The following is a 26,601-nucleotide window of genomic DNA, read 5'->3' on the forward strand; positions in this document are numbered from 1 at the left end:
CTCCTGGCCAATATGTAGATATCTCATAGCACATGAATATTACCTACCTAGCAAAATGTCGTTAACAAATTCGGAGTAGAAGTATTCTGAAAATTATCTAGAAAGAAAATAAGTACTACCAACGATAGAGCTTCCTACGTATATATATATATATATATATATATATGGTACAACCATTAAGTGATGCCGAAACTTCGTCTGCCTCAAGATATGTTTACGGTATATTGATTAATAAAGAGACGACCTATATGATGACACGTTATAACTTTTCGAAGTATCAAGGTGTACCATGAACACAAGCACAATGTCGCAAGGTAGATTCACCAATGCAATTTATCATTACAACAACCATCCAACAAGAAGAAAATTTAGCAGTCGAAAACGAGCACCAGGGAGTTGGATCGAAAAGGCCTCCCAAAGACCTCCAAAGCAATTAAGTTGCAAGCCGCATATTCAAAAATCAAGCGTTTGCTGCATTTTAAACGTTGTAAATCGAGAAATTTAATTCCAATCTGGCACAAGCTACCAACGAAGATCATCAAAGAAGAAAGAAGAAACAAACTGTATCTAGAAATATGCGATCGGGATGCACAGTGTTGGAAAAATATTATTGGAAATGATAAACAAAGTAAACTAACACGTTTGCGTTCACTGAGTAACCTTTACGTAAGGAATATAATGTAAGTCGACTAAAAGGGAGGTTTGGGGGTAGTTTAGGCAAAGGATTAATCCGAACACTTCTTTTAGATGCAACGGTTGGCTGAATTCATTCTAGGAACCTATTTTGTCATTAAATCGAGAGGGGAATATGGCAAATTTTATTTCCAACAGGACGGAGCAGCTACATACTATCGTCACAATGTAAGGGCATGTGTATAGCATAGATAACTATCTTTTTAACAAATAGGTCGAAGGGATAATCATTGATATCCATAAAGGCAAATTTCGTTTTAATTCATATTCCATACGCAGCAACATTAGCTCTGACGAAGCGCCAAATCGCGATAAATTTTATGATTAATTCTGTGACAGATTATAAAAGATCACGTCAATTATCTTCGTGCGTGCAAATTGTTTCCTTTGCAGTTATAGGACGCCAATATAAAAAATTCTCACATGACGATTAGGGCTTGTGCCTGACTGTGCCTAGTTCGATTAAATGCGTCACCAACGCAAAAACCTTCATCGATAATGCCACGTACCGCGTCCTTATTTATATATATATATATATATATAAACATGATAGGCTTAAGGTTTTGCTTATACCTTTACCCTTGCTGCGGTTAGACATTTTCCAATTTAGACTTAGATTCCCAGGAAATTTTTATTTGTATTCCTCTGTGTGTTTGTTAATCTCCTATTAATGATATGTACGTACACATACAAGTAGTAGTAATAATAATAATATTAAAAACACATAGACTATACCACTAGAAAAACATACCCTGCTGAGAATGAAGTATACGTACTGGGCATCTAATCACACCTGAATCTGTACTTACTTAGTAGAGTTAAGACTTAGGAACATCGCCAAAACCAAGCCAGCGATTCTAGTTGGAGCGGCGGGCGGTTTTCCTCTAGCTTGCGTCATGTTTCTTGTCACATAAGGTTACGCCGCTTTTGGAAAGGGCAATCGCTTTTAACTGCGAAAGTTTCAAACAACGTTAGGACGATTTATATACAACGTTGCGCCACCCTGGGCCCCCGGCAGCCACCGACCTTCACCGACTTCGATTCGGGCTCGATTCGCCCTATCCTACATTATCGTCCATACTGACGACGCCGATCGGCAGTTTCCTTGTCGCGAGTATACTAACCATTGTAATGCGGTAAAGTGATCTTCGCTATTTTAACCCATTTCGACGCTCAAAGCCCTTCTGGCTTGAATTCTGGTTGCAAAAACGAATATGCGCTACAGATCCGTTAAAAACATCGGTCAATGGCACACTCGGGCGTAACTAATAAAACGTGCGAAAAATCCTGTTTCGGTAGATTTCTTAAAAATTATATATATCCCCAAAGTTGTTTTTCCTTCAGGTAAATAGTATACGTTACTTTAAGACAGAGGCTGATACTAAACAGGCTAACACACCAAAAGGTTTATTGCGTAGAAATAGTCTTACATTTGTGTAAAACTTCCATCTGGCATTAAAATGTTTTCTTCTAATTCCAGTTGTACATCCACATATCCAAGCACGAAACATACTTAACTTACGGCATGTATTACTCTACATCGTGTATCCACATATATACATGTATACAGTTATCCCTTTCATTATGCAGACACTACAACGACGCCCGTACCGCCAATACGCTACCTTAACAGCATGGCATATCTAACAATTGGCAGAAAGCAAGGGGTATAAATAAATCATTTTTCTGCCTCTACAATTCTCACTCTTCCCATTTTTGTCCTAGCTACAATCATCTCTAAACATAAATATTAAATCTTACTGGATATCTTCTTACGACACGCAGAAATTGTCTCCTAAAAGTACCCTTCTGTCAATCTTTAACACATCCTTGGAATAATTAGTTCAGCAGTTACTATGAAGTCATTCGAAAACTGGATTCGATATCACAGAGTGACAGAAGCCAAGGGGCCGATTCTGTTCTTTCGTTTTCAGTTTCCCTTTCATTTGCCTCTATATGCAGATAATTTGGATAGATACATAATAATCAAATCTAGAAAAGTTTACTTTGTTGCGTTTCTAAGAAACGATGATAATGCTATATAATAATGGCCATTATAATAAGTAAAAATGTGCAAATTACAACAATCGTCGTCGTAACCAAATGTGTTATGCCAAAAAACAAACAATGTGTATAAATGATCCTACACTGTCCGAGAATGATCGTAATGGACGGAATCTTGTTGGTGGTAGAACTTGTTAACAAACGCTGGACGTTCTCTAGCACGGGGCGCTGACCGGTTCGCCATTGGTCTTTCCACTGATTCAGTTCCCGCCGCTACCCCCGCTGCTGTTAGATAAAAGGAAGCGTCATCGGGACTGTCGGCACCGAACGAACGCAGGCACCGATAGCTACTGGGATACGGATATTTCGAGTAAGAAGTGTCTAGTGTTCTCTAAACGGAAACAGTCGCCTATAAAAAGAAAAGTTAGGCTAGACAACTACTTGCGAAGTTCGTACGTTAGGCCGATACAATAGATTGGATAGGATCGTGTGCGTTGTATAAGCAGAAATACAAAGGAACTGATTGTAGCTGCTCTAACTTCATCACCTCAGAAGCATCCTCGTAGTGAGGATCTGCTCGCTGTATGCGTAACGATAAAGTAGACAATGAAAACTTGAGAGATCTCCGGGATGATATAATGAATATTGGATGATCTTGGATCTATACAAACACCTGCGTAGTTTATTTGCAACGCATCTTACTGACACGTAGCGAAAAAAACAAAAATCTATCATCGAACGCCTGACATTTTAAGTGACACAATTACACATCTTATGATATTATGTAATGACGAATCTTGAGGTTCACTACATTTTTTAATGTTTAGAGTAATGTCAGTATGCTATTTCTACATTGCCAGTCTATGGCAATATAGATCACTACGGAACAAAATAAGATCCGTCAATCGAACGCATTTGACTAATTCCTGACTAGTGAAGTGGAGTCCCGTTGACACCAAGGCAGAACTGGGCTGTGGACATTACCTCATCGAATTCAGCCCATCTCGATATACAAGTCTAGCTAGCAGTCACTTGTTTCTATAATGGCCGGAACTGAGAGGCCGACTAGTGATAACGACCCATTTCCGTACGACAGACAGCGTTGCCGCGTACTGCGCAGGCGCTATGAATTAAGCTTATAAATTTGAAGGGGACACACATTTTTGATTGAAGACAGATATGCTTCTTTCTTTCTTTGTATGTTGTACCTATAAATAGCGATATTCTCGGGCCTAGCATTTAAATATAGCTATCCAGTTAGTAAGATGAACGATTACGCTTGATATTGAAGGTGTATCTGCGATTCGATCGGCCATGTCATGTCGTTTTGTTTTCCTCGCAATAGAAAATTTAGCGAGCGTGCAATTAGATTCTTATAGACGGACTAGTTATAGCAAATCTCTAACTGAATTTAATTACGGACATCCTTGAATGACAGTTAGCTAGGTACTATAGCCTTATGTATGTCTTCACAGAAGTTCATGACCGGTAACAATACCGTTGTTACACATTATGATAGCGTTTACGAAACTTCCTCTTTAAAATATCATCACACCGAACAAGCGCTTCGCGTGGGCGCATCGACCCGGTGACAATGATGAGCGCTAACATTTGCCAAGCGTCCGCTGTTGCTCCTTCGCATCCCCTAAGGCCATCGCCTGTTGTTTCGAGCGTTCTTTTGTTTCATTCGAACTGCTGATCCTTCATCCTTGAAATGAATGATGCCCGCAAGAGAAAGAAGCTGACAACGCTAAGTTCGTCAAATACAGTCATATAGCGTTCACTGTTGACAGAACCTGGCCATGACGTTAGTCTTGCATTTTTCCCTTGCTTACACACGACCAGTTCTGGTGCTCATGTGGGTCTCGTAAGGTATTACACTTCTTCATATGTATATATATATATATATATATAGGGTTATTAATGTCGAAGCCCAGGGATCACACGTCGTGCTGGCGACCCAACTGAGTCTCAAGAGGTACAGCCTGACTTGCTTTCTATTAGCAGTGAGGTTTGCGTGCATCTTGCAACGCCGTATATTCGTATTCCAGTCGGAAGCTTTCCTTCTTGCGCAGCTCTTCCTACGGCGTAATCATGCGTTCACTTGCGCTAGTCTTTTTTTTTTTCTTTGGAAACCTTTAATTATAGAAATATCTCTGTGATGCTGACTGTAAAAACCCGCTATGGCTTTGTTCTCTTTAGCGGTAAAATCAATATATTTAGTCCTAGCTAGCCATGAAATATAATCATGAACGTAATGCATATAATAACCCAAAGTAACCTGCCTCGTATTCCGTTTAGCAAAATCTAGAAATCAAACAAACCCCGCTTAGGTGCGTCGACTAAGTCTCACTCGACTCGACCCAACTCGAGGAATTGCTATCTGTTGTAGAACTGTATCATCCAAAGAAGTCTAGATATTGGGGAGTTTTGCTGAGGTAGGCGAATTACAAAAACAGTTGATTTGTCCATGCGAAAAGATCAACTACTTTCAGCACCGCGTTGCTCCCTTTCGAAACAAAATCTTCAACCTTCAACCAAACAGCCCGCGTAGGTGCCGATACACAGAGTTAGACATTTCTCCCTTTACCTTTCCCTGAGACCACATAATCGACAAGATCTCTAGAGGCCCTAGGTGCCTAAGAGGGAATGACATCAACAATAATGTTGACCTTTTCAGACAGTTGTATTTTAAAAGCAAATGCCTAGCCTTACGAGTTAACGAAGACACGAAGGCGAGATCTTATAAGTGTCCGCCGATACTCGTAGTCGGAATCTAATAACAAATAAATAGAAATTATAGATTAGCTAAAGATAGATGGCATAAAATTAGAAAGCATAATAATAGGTGTTGTGTTAAAAAAGCAGTTTTTTTTAGCAATGGCACTTATTATCTTTAGAGCATGAACTCGCGTGTTACGGATGATTTAAAGCTAAAGTAGCTATTTGGATCTTCTGATAAAACTTTGGGTTATTGCAAACACGACGTACATTTTTATTTGGCACATTTTCATAACATGAGTATAAAGCAACGGAACGTGACGGATTTACAATAAAACGAAAAATTAGTAAACGCAAAATCGAATTATGCATTTACGTAAAATCCGTTTACGGTTCCTTTGTTAAGTTTTTCATTGTTACTTTGCGAAGCGTTATTATCGGTGCCAGCGTCAAAGCAATCTCAATCTCTCGTTGCTGCAAGCTATTTTAGATCTGCAATAGCTGAACTCTGCACGAGCAGAATGCTTTTAATTTCCTGTTCGTTTTTTGTCATTATGATAACGATGATTATTGTGATGATGATTACCATGAGATAGGAAGCCGTTACGCGCCACAACTTCTGGGTCGAGTGGATTAAGTGGACACCGTCCGCCTCCCACGATGGTACAACAGACCCAGTTGGTCCGTCCGGTAGAGGATAGTTCAGTAGCGGAAATGCATTAATTTTCTATTCATTCACTTATTAACTTCAGAACGCGTCAGTTGTTGGTCTTGACGTAATCAGCTGGTTTGATGATGGCGCCAGGGGCTATCTTGTGTTGCTGCTCAGAGTCAGAGTTTGCTAGGTGCTTAATCGGAACACGCTCAATGTTGTCTAATTGTGTAACAAACAGATACTGAATAACGCTGGTGAAAAGTACGCATACGAATGCTATAGAGTAATAACTGAGGCTATCTGTCGTTTTGTGGTCTAGGTCTGGCTAATACTGCAATGACAAACATATAATTTCAATGTTCTATGTTATATCCATTCGCTTGTCTTCCCCTAGCCCCAACTGAAGTAATAACGAATTTTGCGCTTTACCGGCATAGTTTGCATCCGTTGAAAAAAAAATATTTCAATTTATGCCAAATGAACTTTATAGTCTGTTGTGTTGTACGTGCCTTGGAAGTAGCCTATTGTGGTTTTTGGGGTCGACTCTCTTAGTCAGAGTACGATATTATTGAATCTGTTGTTTGATGGGGTTTAACCATATATTCGTCCTTTTGAATAGCACTCGAATGAACTGCTAACCTCAGTCAAATTAAGCGCTCTTCTACGAAAGCAAAGAGAATCAAAGCAGCTTATTAATAATTTGATATTAAATGCGGACGACAACCCCATACAAGTACCTTACGACTTTACATAGTGTATAAATTATCAACGTAATTAGGCTAGTTAGTTGCATGCTGTTATGTCGTCTGCGTTGCAGACGACATAACAATCAATTCTTAGAGCATGAATTTTTCGAATAACGATACGATACGCTTTGCCTGTGGTACACATATTTCTAATGTAAACAAAATTCAGTCCGTTTCGTATTTTATGTTTTATACGAATAAGCATTGCTATTACGACACAAGTGTCAATTATAGATTCACACGCATTAGATGGTATACGGCCAGGGCAGTCGCTGATTGCGAGTTTTTTAGGCATTACATAGAGAAGGTCGAAAAGTAATTTCGGCAATACTTGTCTGTATGAAATTGATTCGACTTTGGTTGGCTGTGAATTATCTCGAACTTGCAACACTATTTAGATATTGTCCACGCTTGTTAATGACAGTGTCTGGGCGATAAGGATGTAAGGTGAAAGATTTTCGTATCCCACGCTCCTTTGTTAGCCCCCCTCCCCACTCGCTAGAAAAACCGCGACCCGGTAAACGATGAAGACAATTGTATGTCCAACTGAAAAACAATTAGTACTATTTGACGAAAACTAGATCCGCGTCCTAAAGCTGGAAATCCGAGTTTGAACCACAAACTATACTCGGAACAGGCGAATAGAGTAAATGACGATGCACTGGAAACTCCATCTGTCGGATGAAGAATTGATCTAAGCACAGCTGAACATCAATCAGCATGCTGTCTTGAATTGCCTCCTGCTCGTAGGCAGTCAGGAAGATCTCTACCGTAAAAAAAAAGTCATGATAACTCGTTAGCAGTGCCATTGCTTGAGCCAATGAAAATCACTGTTCGCACGGGAGAAAGAGACGTAATTTCGGCTCTTAAGATCGGCATCAGGAATGAAGTAACGATGTCTTCTCAAACAATTTGCTCGAATCTAATATTATAGCCGAAGCGCTATACTATAAGCTGAAAAACAATAAAATCTTAAGGGCAGCCTGCAGTTCGACTTGAGAGCTCTGGTTAAAAAGTTGGCTGCATCGAAGTCTCGAAAAGGAAAAAGTTATCAGCTGCATAACAACTTTTAGCTTTATGTGACTTTGGAAATCTGAAAGATTTTCAGATTGGAATTTTTCTACATCCGGATCATTGTCGAGACCTTGCTCTTTCGAATTACAGTTATTTGAGTCCACGCAACACAGCCTACAAGACAAGCTATCTAATATACATATAGCTGACAAGACAAGCTATATGAAATAAAAGGTAGAGATCCGAGAATGGATTGCCCTCATGGTTGCCTTCTTCTTTCGCCAAGAAACCTGTCTGTTGTCCGATCGGCGAAGGAATGCCGTAGGAAATCAAAAGAATAATTTCAGAGCAAGAAACTCGTTTCCTTCAAAAATTAAAGACTTTTGGAGTGAGCTGGAAATACAAAACTACTTTTTGACGGACTGACTCTATTGTAATAAGCGAATGAGTATGGCGGTTCGTCCCTTTGGTTCTTTAGCTTCTCTCTATATTCTAGACATCATACCGTAAAATGTGAACCTGATTAAACCGTTAACCATTATATAACTTCGATTTATAGAATGTTTGAATACCTAGCTCTTCCTAATATTATTTAGCACAGTAAAAATATTCACACTATTTGTGCACGATATGAGCCTTATAATTAAAGCAGTTTTTAAATATTTTTAAGTTAGAAAATCACCTTGGCTACCGTAAGTTTACAGTGGTGCAAAACTTCCGAACTTTCGCGGAACACAGCCTATGTATAGTATACATATAATATAATTTTGTAGAAATCGTCCATTGTTTCTCTTTCACCTATAAGTTTGACGAGCGGTAGCTAACAGAATCATTTGGTTGCTGGAATATTTAAAGTAAGCAAATTCTGCTAGTGTTGCAATCAAGTTATTTTGGCTTTTAATGCGCTATGCTACACCCGTGCATTGCAAAACAACGACATCGACCCGATGCTTTATGAGTTCGTTACCTAACGCGTACGGAAGACTGAAGATAGCTATATACTTTTTATACAAAGTTTCCAAGTTGTACCCAGTTGGCGGTACTGAAGTCGTGACATCACAGACAGAGGCCTTTAGAAAAAGTATAGATGTGCAAGCACGGCTATGTTGTGGCAAATCTGGTTATTTGTATAATTCCAACGGTAAGATTTTATAAACTTGGATGATTTGGAGATACCCGTATGTCCCATAGGTCTTGTTTCGTGTTTGGCCCATCTTGTCGGTTCAAATAAGTAAATAAGTAAGCAAAAACCTCTAATTTTATTAAAAACTCCTCATTGCAATTTCATATGCTATTGGTGTCTTTATATATGTGTACAAAATGATCAAATTTAGTATAAGGTCCACTAAAAATAGATATAAACTTATCTAAATGTCTTGTAATTGACACTAATGTCAAAAACCGCGAAGCTGTTTAGAAAGAACTTTCGCAAGAGCTTTCCATTAACAGCGTATGTAGGACCTGTGATACTAGTCAGTTTCACGAGGTAATTTTTTCTCCATCGTATGTTCTAAGTATCTTTTTTAAATCATACGTCCAACTAGCAGGGTTGTGAGTGGCCTGACGAAGTTTCTCAACTGAAAATATAATTTCTTTCTGAAAAACGTTAATGATGGGATAATGAAAAAAAAAAAACCAAATAGTTCTGGTTCGGCGATGAGTAAGTTTATTACGGAATCAAAAACTTGTAGTGCCGAAATAATGCACAAGTATTTACACACAGCGGTTTTCGCTCAGCTAAAATGTACAAGACAGCATGTGTGAGTCGAAAACCTTCTAAGAAATATAGTCATTATCTCGTAGACAATTTCTACAGCGCCTTATGTGTTAAAAATAGCATATTTAAGTTAAAAAAAATTGGCATCATATAAACGAATTTTGACGAATTAAAAACAATTCAAACGAATTCAATTAGACCAGTTGTCTGAAACATTCACTATCCATCTAAACCTCTATCGACTTCAGCTTCAAGTACTTCAAGTACCATCCTCCTTTCATAAAGTAGCGAGGGATTACTTGCCAGGCAGGTACGATAGCACTATTATTACGATTACCGTATATTATAGTGCTTGATTAAAATAGCCACCTACTACAAAATGCATGGATCGTCTTACAAAAATAAACACTAGCGTTTTGTAAAAAAATAATTTCAATAAGTGTTTGTTTAACAAATTTAGTTCTTCCTACGGCATACCTACCATGTGCCTATTTTTGCCAGACCATAATTGACCCGCTGTGGTCATCAACTTGGCAACGATTGTGTGTACTGATAACAGAAGGAGATGAGCGCAGTAAACGACGAATTTGTCTATGACGTCTCAGCTGTTTGTTTGCCCTCCGCCACTGAAAAGGCCCGTCTAAGAAAAATGAATTGGCGGTCGGACAGAGAAAGAATTAAGCCAGTACCAATTTTATAAAGTAAGCAAAAGAAAAGTGTTTATTGTGCCATAAATGTCGATATGTATCCATCAGCGATGTCTGCTGTACGTTCACGGAGCCAAATTGGCTTCTTAGAAAATCAGGGTGAGAGCGTTAAACGAAGGCATGCGGTATAAAATTATTACAACCTGAACAAAGCACATGAAATGGAAGAATAAATGAGGGACTGGTTAGATAAGTGTAGCTGGCTGATAGCTTACAAATAATAGTACGCAATTCAGTGCAGTATTTATCGAAATCTTGGTCGATCCGAAAAATATGTTTGTACGCCTGTTGAAACAACGTCAGCAGAAGCCTGCTATTTAGAAAAAGCTTTATCTAGGTGGCACCTTTCAGGCAACCTAAAGATATAAATGTTCAATTTATCCTGCCAGGGTGCCATAGTTCACTCCACTGAGCGAAATCGTTTTTTTCGAATTTCTGCTATTTAGTATTTATGTACTCACATGTTATAAAATGTTTGGCCCGGCGTATGTGTGTAGAGACTGTATAAAGTTTATATGTTGTTGAAAATGTTTATGGTTCGGAGCAATACGGACATACCCCCTTTGAAGTAATTTTATTACAAGGTTATAGGATTTTATTAAAATGTTTTAAGAGATAGCTTTTGTATGGATGGGCGTATTTTTTTTCAAGTACCACCCCAGAAGTGTGTATTTATCTGCCCAGGTCATCGGTCCACCAGCACCAAAAGCAATCGCTACGATTTATCGGCGGCTTTTCAAGAGATGATAGCAGTTATAAAAATTTAAATATTCATAAAGCGAACAAGTCCATAGGTAGGCCAGTCGCGATCACTTGCTTGGGTCGGTCTCACTATAGATAAAACTGAGCCTGAGACATCAATCGCTTAAAATGGATGATTAATTATTCATGTAATATTTTGTCGAAACGTTTGTAGATCTGTTGGCATTATGATCGCACAGTATGATTTGTGGTACCCTAATTCGTATATAAAGTCATACTTGCACCGAAGAGTGCATTACCGCGTCAGTATGTGTCAAAACCGCTACGCGATCAGCTGTAGGATAAAGCATCGAACAGTATGTATTGATTCGTCACAATTAGCACCTTCAACGTATAACAGGCCAGCCGATGGTGGCCCACGTTAATGATCCCTCTATCCTTCTCGATCTATTAGGGTATTCCTTAAACCCCGTGCTAGTTTTTTGCGATAGTCACAGATTTGAGTTTAAACGACGCGATGGGTTACGCATCGTCAACCAGCGGACCCTTACGATGAGCTACGAAGGCTAGCCAACTACGCACCAAAGTAAGTTGGCTGTTGATTTCGTGCCCCAAGTTGCAATTACCGTTCCAATACACGTTGGTTCTTCGCTGTCCTTTGAAGCGATGAGGAAATTATCCTTATATTCATATTACATAACGAAATCTTAAGCGATGTATATATATAGTTACATATAGTTTGTGCAAACGTAATGTATGAAGGTCCAGGTCCGCTTGTTACCTTCGAAATTATGAGGTTTCGGTCGGTAACTGTTTAGGAGGTCGAACACATCAGTGATGACAAAGATTCACATACGAAATAAAGTTGATCAGCTGAGGGGACCTCTGTTGTCGCTTTTTTTGTTACCTAAACAGAACAAAGGAGCGAGAAATAGGCACTGCTGCCATTGCCACTGACACCGGTACAAGTCGATTGCTTAGACTTGTAGAATCTCGCAGCAAAATAGCTGGTGGCGACAGCGCCGATGGCCTGCTGGGTTGCCCCAGTAATTCGGTACCTCTACTTTGTAGGTATATCTTATAGGCAAGGCACACAGCTGCGAATAAACAGTTGCCTTTAAGATGGCAGCTGTGGCAGGCTGCGCAATGGTGTCAAGCGCAAACGGTCCTGCTATATCTTCTTGTTCAAACTCGGAATACGTCTGGTTCCGCGAACGGCTACGCTTCTCCGTTTAGGGCCTAAACATATACAGCATACACTCTTATCACATAGGGATGTTCGGCTAGTGACAGCCGGGGTCTTGCGCCTACGTCATGAGCCAACCCATTCGGGACACTTCTATCCGTTGCGCATTATAAAAATGATAAGGCCGAAGGAGCTAAGTTAGTTGGGTGGCTAACAGTCTAAATCTGTTTAAAATCCTCAATTTGAATAATGGTGACATTTCTTTTTGTTGAGAAAACGCAAACAGTTGTAAATATATCTATCACTGAATGTAATTCTACTAAAAAAAAAACCTGGCTGTTAATTCATTGTTCATTGTCGTTAACAGCAACGGAATTGTAGTGCACAAGGGAGAGCGTCCGTGGTAGACGCTGTATCCTTGGTTACTAACGGATATGTTTTTATAATAGTCTTTAGATATATCTGGTAGAATTTTAACAGCTCCATGTATCTGAAAAAAAATCATTTTAGAAATATACTTCGACAAACAAAGATCCCCACATTTCTTTCATAACACGTTTAAAACAACTTATGTTGACTCCGGTAATCATTGAACCTTTGATAGTGTCAAAACACTGAAATGCTCAAAGGTTGCTACTTTTTTTTGCCGGTCTTCTATCAGAGTTTCTGAAATGCTACTTTCGTCTTTGTATTAAACATCATCAAGTATAAAAGAAAAATGAGATGGGCCACACGATGAACAGCACCCGTCCACACTGTGGTCGTGAAGTCCACGAAGCATATACAGTAGAGGCGGGGGTAAAGTTGGCACTTTCCATTGAAAAATGTTGTCCTTTCGAGCAACGTAAACTTTCCAGTGTTCCCAACTAAGCATACGTAAAGTGTCTAGAATTATTACTCTAACTTTGTCCAACTATTGTCCGTGTAGCGGACGTTATATGTTCGAGGCACTTTCTTCACAATATTCGCAAGGCCCAATGGGTCAACCATTCAATAAATGCTTCAGCCTAACAAAGTAATAAATAGAGATTGCATTGAATTATCAAATCCACAGCCTATAGTGTTTCTAACACAGGTTTCTATCACTAGACGAGTTGTTTTTCATTTGGGGTTAAAGTCTTGTTTCCAGTTATGGGTACGTGCTCCGGTTCTCTGTAGTTCTTTAAACGAGTAGGTTTTAGTTTATCTCAAAATAGGGTTTTCAATATACCGGCTATGCAATGTTACTTTCGACAATTCAATAGTTTTTTAAGCGCGGCAAGAGCGTTTTTTGTGAGCTCCTTCCGCTTATTTGATCTGTTGTCGTGTTAAAAACGAAAAGTTATTTTCGTAACATCTAAATAGCCTTTGGTGATGGTGTCCTTAGATGGGTATGGGTTTTTCCGTGATGTTCCCATACGGCAAAGCACTTGATGCTTCTTCCTGGGTATATCTAACCATCGAAACTTCGGTTCGATGAAAAATACTTTATTTATAGTATAACATGTATAAACAGAGCTTATTACTCACCTAGTGAACGAAATTTAGTGTGTGGTTCCTTTTATGTTGCATATACGAATGAGCGAAATCTTAGTTCATTCAGCTGATCCAGCGCAACGATTTAATGGTACTTTTAGACCGCACAACCAGTATTTTAAAGCTGGAAATTGTAACGCTATCACATGCGTCAACCTCGTGCGTTCTGTTCTAACTGGCTTATGTTTTAGCAAATTTCAGACAGCCAACATTAATGGAAGGACATAATCTCTAAGTGTTGACAGTCGTCAGTTTCTTATACATATTGCCGAAAAAAAAAAACAGAGTTAAGCAGTGTCTCTTGTCAAAGGTACCGAAGTGCCCAATTTGAACCTGCTTTTAGCAACTGAAGTTTTTTATTTATACGCGACTTTTTTACAGCGAAGCTGACAGACCACTAGATGGGTTGCCAAAGCAATCGTGAAACCCACTATGATAATATTTGTGCAAAGGCCTAGAACTCAAACAAGCGATGCGCCTATAGAGAAGTCGTCTCAATTGTTTTTGAGAGTTATTAAGGGAAATTTCTACCCCAGTCTAGTTTTTAGAGTCATTCATTTAGACAGTTTTATTAACCCAATGGTTTCATAACTCTCTTCTTTCGTTTGTACAGATTTGTCCGATGTAAGCTGTCGTTTCACATCGCATCAGTCCATACGAGCACAAGTCATGATGCTTCCTAGCTCTTTTGCTTGACATATCATACTCATTTAGATATGGTGACGTCTTGCAGCTTCTCAGTTGGTGAAGTACTTGGCTTGTTACGTTAGAGTATCATGTTAAACTTGAAAAACAACTAATAGAAACACCGACAACTTGAATACCTACATAGGGAGAAAACGACAAAGGGGGTCACATCTATCGTTATGACTAGACGACAACGATCTGTTCAGATCCGGCTCTCGTACCGCTGCTCGCTTACCCCCCTCCACATCACCCCTTTAGCCAATTCGTTTTGAGAGGCCAATGTTGACGCCGAACCATCGTAACGATCGCGAACCACACTGGGTAATCGCAGGTATCTGGGCTATTGAAAGTCTCTCTCTCTCTCTCTCTCCAAAAACGACACACACTTTGTTAAGTACTGTCACATTTGGACTAAGCAATAGTGCCACTAATAGTGGAACCATCACTTGACAATGGTATTCAGCAATTACTCAATTACACCCTTCGGACTCTGCATCCACTCTCACGGCATATGACCTTTTAACGGCAGCGCCGACGACAACGAGGTGCCTAGCCCCGGCACGAAAATTTACAAAATACGAAATTCATCATTGTCACTGCTAACAGAGTCGCCCTCGCTTGCTGAAACTACCTAAATCAGATAAAGACTAGACCGTGACAATTTCACTGCACTAGTGATTATCATCATGAATGAATTGACAAAAACAGCTTCATATTGACATTATGTCAACCGCATAGAGTTAAATGTAATGTAAATCCAATGAGAACTTTCAACAGTTAGTCAAATCAAAACAAAGGCTCCCCTTATTTAGCTATCGCTAGGAAAAGGCCACTCTGGACCGTCGGGACAGTTTAATAGTATAGAGCACGATTACTAGTACGTAGCATTTTTGTTCGTTACTGACTGTGGTACATCATTCTGTCCAGGAACGTATTCAGTATTGATTATTGTTCTTCGATTTGCTGTTGTTATCCCTACTTCTGCTGTTGTTAACAATCTGAATATCATCAGCTGTTTTCGATGTCCCGTTAAAGGATCCCATCGGGCTTTTCTTATATATTAACGTTTTTCATGGTACTTTTGTAGCCAATTAGGAAAAAGAGGCGCTAGGTACCTGGGGTTAAAATCGCGCCAACTAAACAGATTTGCGCTTTGATAAGCAACAATTTTCCGTATGTCTTCACACCACTGCACTAAATGACCCGTTTTCAATGAAGAGCACATGTTTGAGGCCGGGCACAGGCCTAATTAGCATTTGTGAATTAGACTCTTGGCTCTAGAATTGTCGATACGATGAGTTTTAATGTTACTTCCGCCACTTCCGCTATTAAAGCCACTTTCGCTTAATATACCTAAGAGAAATTACCAAAGAACAAGATAATATATCTATTACAGTTGTGGAAATATAATAATCGACTATAATATTTTTAATCCAGTTGGACCCGTCAGAATTTTTTCACTCGTAGGTGTTCATTAGCTTTTGAAATTTGTGACTATATATTAACAATAATAAATACAATAAAAATAAAAACATAAGTAAACTCAAGCGATCAGTACCTCTTTTGCGTGTATTTTACGAGATTCACTAAATATGCGCCATTCCTGCAAATCCTACAAGCAATACCACAATGCTACCGATCGGCCATCAATTGACCTTTGCTGCACGGGGATTAGGCCAATTTCGTAGTTAAATCGATAAGTAGTACTGATTTGGTTCGATTTCAAATTAATAATTCCTCGCATACGAAGCTATATGGTTGCCAACGAACCTGTTGCTGTTGAGTCCAATTTGTGCACTTTCAGGACAATGAACCTAGGAAAAACGTCAGCACCTGCCCTGCAAGTAGCTATTTGTACAAAGGGACTCGTGATCCCGGATCCCCGTATCCACACGTACAACAACCCATCACAACACTTTGTATCAAAAGTAGACCCCAGGATCGTGAGGGAGGTACGTAGGAGCATAGGGTTTGTTCTCTCTCAGGCAAGGCTCGGTTCCGCTAAGCCTTCGCAGCAAGAGCCATCCTTCACGATCGAAGAGGGCCACCGCCATGATTAGGCGTCACCATGGGGAGGGCGGGGGCATCAGTGGAACGCAATTACCCTCTAATGGGTGATGACCGTGCACGCAGCTAATACTTAGAACCTAAATATTATTGTCAAGGCTTGCGATTTTCCATGAGTAGGGAAACTTGGCTCCATTTTAATTTCCGTTTAGAAATAGAAAGGAACCGCTGTAACATATAGAGGTTCTCCGTTATAATAAAACTTTAACACGCATAGCCTCATATAAACAATCAACATAGATATAACCAAAGCACTCGGAAAAAATTACAGACGACATTTTACAAAAAATGAATCACACAAAAAAAGGACCGTAGACTTACCTAGCAATTAAATCCTAGCTATAATGGCATTTATGATAACTAAACAGAGCCTAGAACAAATCCCTAATATTTGCTAGAGTAGACATATAAGACCTGTCGACGTCGTTGCTGGAATGTAGGGATGACCTAGGTTCTAATTTTTAGCTTTAATTATAGCTTTTGGTAGTCTTCTGTTTAGCGCGCTAAGAAAAATTGAAGAACGGCGCAAATATGATATTACCCTATTACAATTATTGCACCCAGAGTATAGTACGTAAGCGTTGTATCGCAGATACGTTTCTCATCATTTATAGAGCGAACAAGAGCGCTAACACATGTTTCTAATTTAAAGCAAAGGAGTGAAGCCTCCTGTAAAGCTAATTATGAAAAAATAAAGATATTATCTATACAAAGAGGTTACATGGATACCACTGAAGCGCTCTATTTTAAGAGTAGAAATTGTAAAGAAAGATGTAAACTCAATGTTCAACTTCAGCCAATTCAATGTTATTTCAAGCTGGTGACTCTGATCAAGGACCTGCTCGAGGACAGCTTCACACTAAGTCACGCGGGATAATAATTACAACAGTGATAACAATTATTAAGAAAAAGCAGCCATATCGAGGTCGTCTCCTTGATTTGTCTTCGGATATAATAAGATCAGTCATCTTTGTCGCCTCTTTTGTTCCATTAAGAAGAACGTGAATTAAGTACAAAAATGGAGGGGACGTGTCTGCGTGATCACGTTGCTTTCCCGGCAGTCATTGCTAACCTGTATGATCTAGACGGAGAGTTCAACGTTAAGGCATCAGATAAGAGAAAGATAATAAGCGCCATGGTGATTGGGGTCATGGACATGGTCGGGGTCATTCGCCTCCGAGATCAGAGACACCACGTGTCAAGCGAGCGGATCCATTTCGTGCATTTTTTGTCCGTCTATTTTAGATACACGTAGCCGCTCTACGGAATGTCTGTTAGCAGACAATGGTCTCCGACATACTGTAGCATAATCGATAATATGAAGGGACTACAGTACTTAGTTGTGTCGTGAACTAGATCTTGCCCATTTCCGCACGGGAAACAGCGAACGCGGAACAGCCGAAAAAGGTGGGCTGTATTTGATGTCTTTATTATATGTCCAGTTGGCCTCGCAGTTAAATCTACGGGTGAAATGATCTGAGTCAATATTAAACAAAAATTATACTCGTATTCTTCGTGCTTGGTTAAAGTTGTTTTACAAAGCTTGATTCAGATAAATTATGGATAATTCTAACTCTGTGTGGGTAGCGTAATTCTTACATTCTGAAAAAAAATCAACACGAAACAGCAAATAAATTTTTGCGTACAAAAAGGATCTAATCTATCTAAATTGGTCTACATTCATGAGAAGGGTAACATTATACGTTTTCATTGGATTCTCTGCATAGTTGCCATTGTTGTCTCTATCTATCCATTCCACCACTCTAAGGTATACCGTGAAAAATATATCAGCAAGCGCCAAGCGTGAAAGTAACATAAATTTGACTTTGTCAGTTAACCCATCCCTATCAAAAACGCTCCTAATTTATTATAATTATCGTCATGAAATTTGCTAGAGCTTGGTTTCAACTTGCGACCAACAGGAGCTTCCGTAAGTAACGGATGCTCTCGTACTCTATCTATGGTAAGCCGTCCACTAGCACCGTATGGGAAATACAAATTTATGCGCGAAAAGCGATAGTCACGATCCGGCGACTCAGACGGCAGCGGTGAATTTTGGCAGTAAATTCCACTCGCTTTTCCACCCTAAAAGCGCCAGTCATGCAAACTCAAAGAAACGTAGACAAAATGCTTTACAACGTAGCCGGCACAGCTTGACACAGTCTTTCTTGCTGATCTGAAGATAGGTAAGATCTAATGATCACATTTTAACGCTGCTCCAAGGTCCGACGTATCACGACCGGGAGCTCAAACAGAAGTTCCTTAGCGAGAAGAACATACATAGATGTTGTTAGATTTTAGAGTGTTTTAGTGATTTACATAGTAGAGAAACCTCAACAACTATATGTTTGATAGTTTCAGGATAATACTATAAATTGAATGGCCTTCTTTCAAAGTCAACGCATATCCTGCTAACAATCTTTAGTCAATAACATTTTGGTGAACGGCCAGAAATTACCTTAACTACAATGAATAGCAACGCACAGTATAGAATCAATGTTTCAGCTCGTAGAGACCCTCGAGAATGAGACGAGATACTTGTGTCAAGATTATCACGCTACACTGAAGAGGCGATTTCAACAACTTGTTAACAAACCAAGCATAATTAAACTATTTAAAAGAAATATATATATATATATATATCTTTTTTTTGATGAGCTTTTATCTGGCGGTCAGCGAGTGAAACAATTTTGCCACAGCAGCAGCAGCAGCTGCTGTGAAATTAGGATAGACAAGCCTAGTTAACATAAAATAGGTAACAGATCAAGAGATTTTCGAATGATCTACTGCAACAGCTACAAGTTGGGGCATAAGGAAGAGGCAAACAACAAGCTTTAAAAACACTGTGTACCGGTGAAAAAAATAGTGCACATAAAATTTATCACTCGGTCTACCGTTAAATAAAACAGAATATGGCTACAACTTAGTTAAACGTAATACTGAACAACGGTTATCGTTGGTATGATCGTTTCAAAAAACAAAGCAGCACACGGTAGTGGAAGCGTCTATGTAAATCTAAGTACCAATATTAAGACCCAAAGGTGGCAGCTGGGTTGAAAAATTCTCCTAACCAGATCACCTTATTATGACAGTTAGTTTTATAATGAAATTCTTCATCTAGAATTCTCTTAGAACCTATTGATACTGAGTGAATTTCGATGCTATTGATCGTTTACTTTTAAGTTGTAGTCATAAGTGAGCATGATAAAGAAAATTGAAATTTTTATTTAGGCCAGTATAAAAAAACTTCGTGTTTTCTAATGAGAATGATTTTGTGACAGTTGTCGTTTTGCTATAATAGCTAGTAGTAGCAATAGTTTTATCCAATACGGTCAATATAAGCTCGACTAAATGGTCGTATATTTAGGACGGACCTAAGTAATGTTTCTATAGCACCTATATGGCACACTTAAAAGCGTCCGACATGACGCTGATACTATCTTTGGCTTCTACTTTGACGGTCCATTATCAGCGGAGGAAGTTCGGTAGCTTTTTACGGTCTTTATCCGGTAATTTCTTTGGACGAAGCGCAACTAGGAGACTCTCTAGTTTATTCGGTGAACGACCTGGAGGAAAAACAAAAATTCGATCCAATTTGAAAGTTTATGAAGTGGCTGGCCTTCAAAAGCGACGCCAGGTAAAGTGTTACCGGCATGTCCGGTGAAGTTGTTCTTAACAAAATTGAGATATCTTTTTAGGTGTCTCAACAAGGGAAGGGTCCCACTACGTCAACATACGTAACTAAACTACAGCTCGATACATAACAACTTGAAAGCTCAAGAATTCGTTTATCTATCTTCCATCATAAAATGCGGAATTAAAATGGTTAAATTGTAAAGACTCGCGGCAAATCAGAACGTAGCCTCACGAATAAATAATAACGAAGGCAATTAGAGCTCGAATAGCCTAAGCTTTACTTCAAATTTGCTAGCAGTTCTTCGAATATTAAGCCATCTTTTGCCTCAGCGCCTAGCTTGCTCCAGCCTGTAAACCTACATTGAGAAGGGCATATATGTTGATGTACATCCGCACTGAGAATGATTCCCAGCATTCATCACTGCAGTCATCTGGCAAGGGCATTCTGAATACCTCTTGCAGGCTCACAAACAGCGTACAAAGATGCCGACTGATCCAACAACTCTCGTGTCTGATTTTAAACATTGAAGTCGGTTGGCTGACTTGTCATTGTGTCGATATTTATCAGATATTAGATGCAGACTAAATAACGACGTCTCTTTTCTACCTTCTTTGACTACCTGGCTTAATTGATTATATATATCGAAAACTCGTGTCGTATTTTGAATTGGCATATACCGTACTTCGACGGAAAGTAGATGAGGAACCAGTATCGGACTGGAGACAGTGTATACCCAAGCAATACGTGAATCTTTAAATGAGAACCTTCTCGCGACAGCCGTCTTAAAAACACTACACAGCTAATATTCAATTCGTACCTAGCCCAATTCTAATAAACATTTAGATAAAAAATGCCAATAAACCTAAAGGACATCTTCTAAAAGTACACGACCCTGCACGATCGAAAAAGCTTGGACACGGTAATGGCTACGATCTATTGGCTGTGTTGCATTTTGTTACTTCCGAGTTATTTGTTTGACGCCCACATACGTGGGCCGATACTGTAAATGACAAGATGAACTCCGTCTGTTGGCACTCCTACGCTCATTTCGAATCCGTCATTGTAACGCTGTTCCAAAAAATAAAACATTGTTATGTGTTCCAATAGTCTTTAATGCGTCATCATGTAGAACGCATATTCTCTGTCCAATAATCGAGCTTCCTCTGAACTCCTTTCTGAACAATATATGGTCCAGCTAGTTAGAACAGAGAACAATTCAGCATGATATCATTTACAGGAGTCTGGTCTTTAAAGCTCGAGGGATTAACTTCATGCGTTATGTGTAGAACAGAAATGATAGTAGGTGTTGTCAGTTCAACTAGATAGAATGGCAGTCAGCTATTGTTGTAACAACAAAAAAAAAAAGGTCGACGGCAGATGGTGTAGCAACGGACAGAGTTGAAGGAACTCCGTGTAGAAGTTCCTTTGTCGTGCTACTAGATAGACGAAAGTATTCACTGTAGAAAACAGTAGACAGCTCCCAGTTGATTATTGCTGGTACTCAATTAAGTACAATTATATTGAGGATTGGCTGATGAAAAATAATGTTTCACCCCAACGGCAGAACGACTTTTGACCGATTAATAAGTTTGTTGTGCAAGACGCCACACCGTGACTCTATTTAATCAAGTGACACTTCAAACTATTTCGTGTTTAAGTTCAATTACGGTATTGGCATAGTCACCTCTGTAGGTAGCTTTTATATAAAGTTACCTGACTCAGTTAATTTTTATTAATTTCTTACGTTTTGCAAAAACGCCAGACCGATGTGGATATGTTGCATGTCCACTTATCTGTCCATTGAAGTTGTTGAGGTAGAGTTAGGACGACAGATCTCGTCCCACTTATGCAATACTGTTAAGGAAGCTATTCTCCTTTCTGTACGGACCAATGAATGATCCTTGCTAACTACGTCAGCAGTGTTTTAGATTAATATGGACCAGTAGACAGGTATTATAGAGTCAATGTTAATTTTACACTAAGGTTCGGGTATGTCCGTGTATTTACTCTTTTTGATGAATTTCGTAAATAGTGGCAACGTTTCTTAGATTATATTGGCGTTTTTCAGACTATATGTACCTATAGTTTTAGATATCGGATCAAGTAATGCGTGTTGTCGATGACAAACGTTATTGTACCTTGCCGATCTTAGGGGCAGGTGGACTTGAGCGAGGCGCGAAACTGTCACTGTAGGCTTCACATGCTGCAACAAGTGTTATATTTAGTAGCAGCGATGGCGACGGTTAAGCCAAAGGAGGTGTCAATAGCAAAGCACTAGGATCAATTGTTACATGTTTTTAACGACGCTGAATGTCAATTCAAAGCCTCACCGAAACGGCTGATTGCTGAAGGCTATGCTAACGTCGGAACTACCAAAAGCGTTGGCCCACCTATTCTCAGATGGACTGCAAACAAGTATATATATATATATACACACACGTTAGAATAACACAATATTTTAGTAAAAGCGCATTGTTACCAATCAAGCTGCCGCGTCAGATGTGACTCACCGCGTATCTCATGTTGAGAGCTAGCACAATGTAAGCGGAATGCTATCTTTTGACAAATTGCTTGTTGCATGGCGCACAGCTGAAAGTGTTATCCACCCGTACGTACTCAGTACGCTATAGTCGGAATTACGTTAGAGTTCATTGTAAATAATGTGCAATGGCGTAGGAGAAATCAAACGTGTGACACAAACTAGAATCGACCAAAGCCTAGCTCATACTATCACGGATCATGAGCCTAACAATTCACTTAGGACAAAGGTTGCTAGGTAGTGTTGATTACGATGCCGCGCATTCGTTCGTGTAGATAATAGTAATAATGACTGATCTCCCTATGGCCCAGTGTCGGGTCTATATTTTTTCTGTTTCCGGTCAGAGTGAAGTTTTTTTGAACTGTAGCATAGCGGTACTGTTTCAAACGACAGAGAGTACTGAATCTTGATTCATCAATGCAAAGAAAAGATGCTGCGAAAAAGCCGAACCGTCCCAGGTTTTGTGCGACCATCAAACTTTCGTACCCTTACACATATTCGTGTTTCGTCAACGTAACAATTCAAATGCATGGGTACGAATATGGAAGAGGAGAGTTAATGACTACTAAACAGGCTTGGCGAGAGCCAGTGTTTCAACTCTATCTATCTATCTATCTATCTGTGTGGGTATGTAAAGCCAAGCTTTATCTAAAGGATCGACGTTAGCTTCAAAGGTAAATCGATAATATCTCTATTATTTTCGATGTTGATTAGAAGAGACGGGCGTGAGAAGGTGACGGGTGATACAGCAACGTCCAACACGCAAACGTATATGCAATAGATGAACGTAAGTCCTAACTGCCTCCAGAACCCAGCTTAGATATATATGCTTGCTTAAAGCCTACTTGCCACAAGGCACGGCCCTCATAGGCAACTGCTCAAAATATTCCCAGTGCAGAATTAAATTAATATCGTTACACGAGACAAATCATTGTATTGCGCAGTTCAGTAGTACCTAATTCTCTGACATTACGTGTTAAGCTGCCAGAGAGAACTTGGTCAAACGTACCCTCAAGAGAATCGAACGAGGTTTGACGAGGTCCTTATGGTCTCGACCGGATGGTACTTACATTTCATTTGCGCATCGTCCCATCCGTCGCTTATCTTAGTTATCTGCGAAGTATCCAAATGCAAGGAACACGAGTAGTCCAAAGATGAATTCAATTAAGATTGTTCCACCACAGAAAATTTCACTGTTATAGATTTATTCATTAACTTGAATTGCTCGTCACGAGAAAGCACTGATGATTGAGTTTCGCGTTATTCGACTGCGCATGGAAGAGTCCTACCGCGCAACTGTAGGCTTTCGCCATACAAAAAATCAAAACATTTACCCAACAATCGTATCGGTTACATGAACTCAACAAGAAAACAACCTCTGATTCATCACTGACGGGTAGGAGTAGCTTGCATTTTTCCGTAAAAACTTAATCCAAATGATAGAACTGTTGCTGTGTGCATAAAAGTCCTGCGCCATTTGTGTAGAATCCTGATAGCAAGAAATTTTCAGCCTACGAAGCATTTCATAGTGTAGAAAGGCAGGTCAACGCTGTCTTCGTGCGGTCTAATCAAGCAGACAGAAAATAACGTTTGGTGTCGGTAGCAAATTTTCCTCTGCAGCTGTTCATGATCAACACACACAACGTTGCTTTTTTTTCTTTCTTTCTTTTTTGTCCTGCAGTACCGTGTGATACACCTGTTCCTACTCGTTACCTGCTACGAAACAACATCGACTAAGCAGCCAAGGTGAGCAATATTACGGTAGACGGAGTCAATACGGGCCAGAGAAGAGCGGCTTCAATTGACGAACAGACGACGCTTTAAGCAGAACAAAGTAGCTTCTAAACGAAGGCGTATTCACTGTTGGATGTTACTCTCAGACTGACTGATGGTGACATGCAAGCGGGATCACTGCGGGCGCGATACTGATTGAATGAATCGCCTCAGCCTATCGGCTATTGCTGCCACTGGTAAAATAGAGATTAGTCGTCTGTTAGCGAACTCTCCAGAATTACAAAGTAAACTCCTCGTTTGCCGAGGTTGTCTAAGTTATCAGCCTTTCATACATTGACACAAACACTATTAAACTGCTATATCGATGGCACGAGTTTTTGTCGCTGTTAAAAAGAGGAGCTGCCTGCAGAAGCCGCAACAACAGTGTGGGCGAGCACGTTGTGACGTGGGGCGCCTTTCACGGACGCGACGGTGCCCCTTCGCCCAACCGAACCGCTCTGTTCGACTCGCTGCTTTTTACTCGCGGCTGGTGGGTAGCGCTGATAGCAGCGACCACTACTGTAGCCCTTACACAAAGGCGAAATACACACAACCAGACATCAACGAACAGCCAAACATAGATCGCGACGCACAGTGTACCGCCACAGGCCACAAGCGGCGCTCCTGCTGCTGGGCAAAGTTCTCTACCTAGCCACCGAAGCGTAGGGCCTCTACCACGACCGTCGCCGGTACCGCCAAGGCACACAAGCGTATAAGAGAGAGGGCAAAACCCACACAGACAGGAATAGTCCCTCGGTGAAAGAGGCGAACGCTGCGCCCCCTGGAAGTCGGGCCAGAAAACGTGCGCGAAAAAAGTGGGTCAGACGAACAAGCCGATTGTTAACAGCAATGAATCCACCTGCCAGCTTAACAGTGTCAGCGCTTGTTGTGCACTTTGTGGTTGTCGTCATGAGGGAGTAGCCTGAAGGCTTTTTCAGAATTATTCTCCATAATATGACGCTAGATTTGAAGCCGCGGAATTTGAAGGCGGTAATTAAAGCTATCGAAACACGTGACTTAATGTTATACGTTCCCATATCTTATTTGAACGTATATTATAGCAAATAACTGGAACAGGTTACATCAATAATAATAAGGCACACATCAATAAAGTACCAAAAGCCTAAAGTCAGGAACGCAACAAATTTAAAATGTACAAATTTTATAGATCGTTATTTGGCTTGGAGGAATTACCGACCAAGTCCAACCATGCGGTAAGTGTATGTTTCATATTTCCTGCATTAAAGATATACTTGACTTTTGGTTCTCGGAGCGGGTGTATACCGCATTGTAGAGCCAAAGCGAGCGACCTCCGGCTTCGTATTTACATGAATTGTCAAGCTAAGGACAAACGTATTATCCGATATCCTTTTTAAGTCAGCTCAAATAATATGATAATAAATGGGTGCAGTGGGAATACCCAAAACCAATAAACAGAGACCCATGAATAGAAGCTGCGTTTCACTGATGTTTTATATTTATTTGCTCATGCTTATTTTTTAGCTAGATCGACATACACTATACTACACGTCCGAGTAAATATAGAGACTTAGTTTTGCAACGTGCTGACAAACCCCATACTTTCATGGTAACGAGCAATGATATATATCTTACCCCACACTTATTATACCCCCATGTTCGCTATAAGCGACTAATTGATAAAAAACGCATCGAATACTCTCACCACCATATTTATTAGCTTTTCCTTAGAATCGAGCAATAAAGACATCATTGCTCCGAACGACACTGTTTTAATGTGTGGAAATTGTGTGTATAATATATATAAATAAATAAACAAATAAATATCTCAATAGTCGATGTTTTTTTTGAATTTTTTTCATTTTTCTGAATTTTTCTCATAATCAATACAAGCGTTTTAAATATGCTCTTGGCTTTCAAAATCATTAGTTTCAAGATTTTAATGGACTTATGATAGCCAAACCGAGAAGTGGGCATGAGGTCTATTCTAAGGGTAAGAGTTTTGCGTAAAAAGGACACACGCAGCAAATTGAGCATACATAACTTATTTAAGGATCACAACTTAGGGTTGAATGAATTCACTATAGAAATAAGTTCCGCGGCGAATAAGCGCAAATAGTGGCCACATTAAATATACTATAATGGACTTCTGTTTCCTTTTTTTTTGGCACCTGAAACCCAAAACACACCCTTTTTCGTTTTAATTCATTTTTCTTACTTCAAATTAATAGTAAATTTTAACTTCGATCAAGCATAAAA

General features: G+C 39.7%; 1 protein-coding gene across 1 annotated transcript in view; it reads right to left on the reverse strand.

Annotated features, from left to right (window-relative positions):
* Nucleotides 1-26,124, reverse strand: part of LOC111265309 (putative polypeptide N-acetylgalactosaminyltransferase 9) — a 73,687-nt gene extending 47,563 nt beyond the window's left edge. Inside the window, exon 1 of the mRNA XM_022841873.2 lies at nucleotides 23,661-26,124. The gene's annotated coding sequence lies outside the window, so the exon portion shown is untranslated. The remainder of the gene's footprint in view (nucleotides 1-23,660) is intronic.
* Between the last annotated feature and the right edge of the window lie 477 nt (nucleotides 26,125-26,601).

Source organism: Varroa jacobsoni, unplaced genomic scaffold (genome assembly GCF_002532875.2).
Source record: "Varroa jacobsoni isolate VJ856 unplaced genomic scaffold, vjacob_1.0 scaffold_953, whole genome shotgun sequence".
Taxonomy (NCBI): domain Eukaryota; kingdom Metazoa; phylum Arthropoda; class Arachnida; order Mesostigmata; family Varroidae; genus Varroa; species Varroa jacobsoni.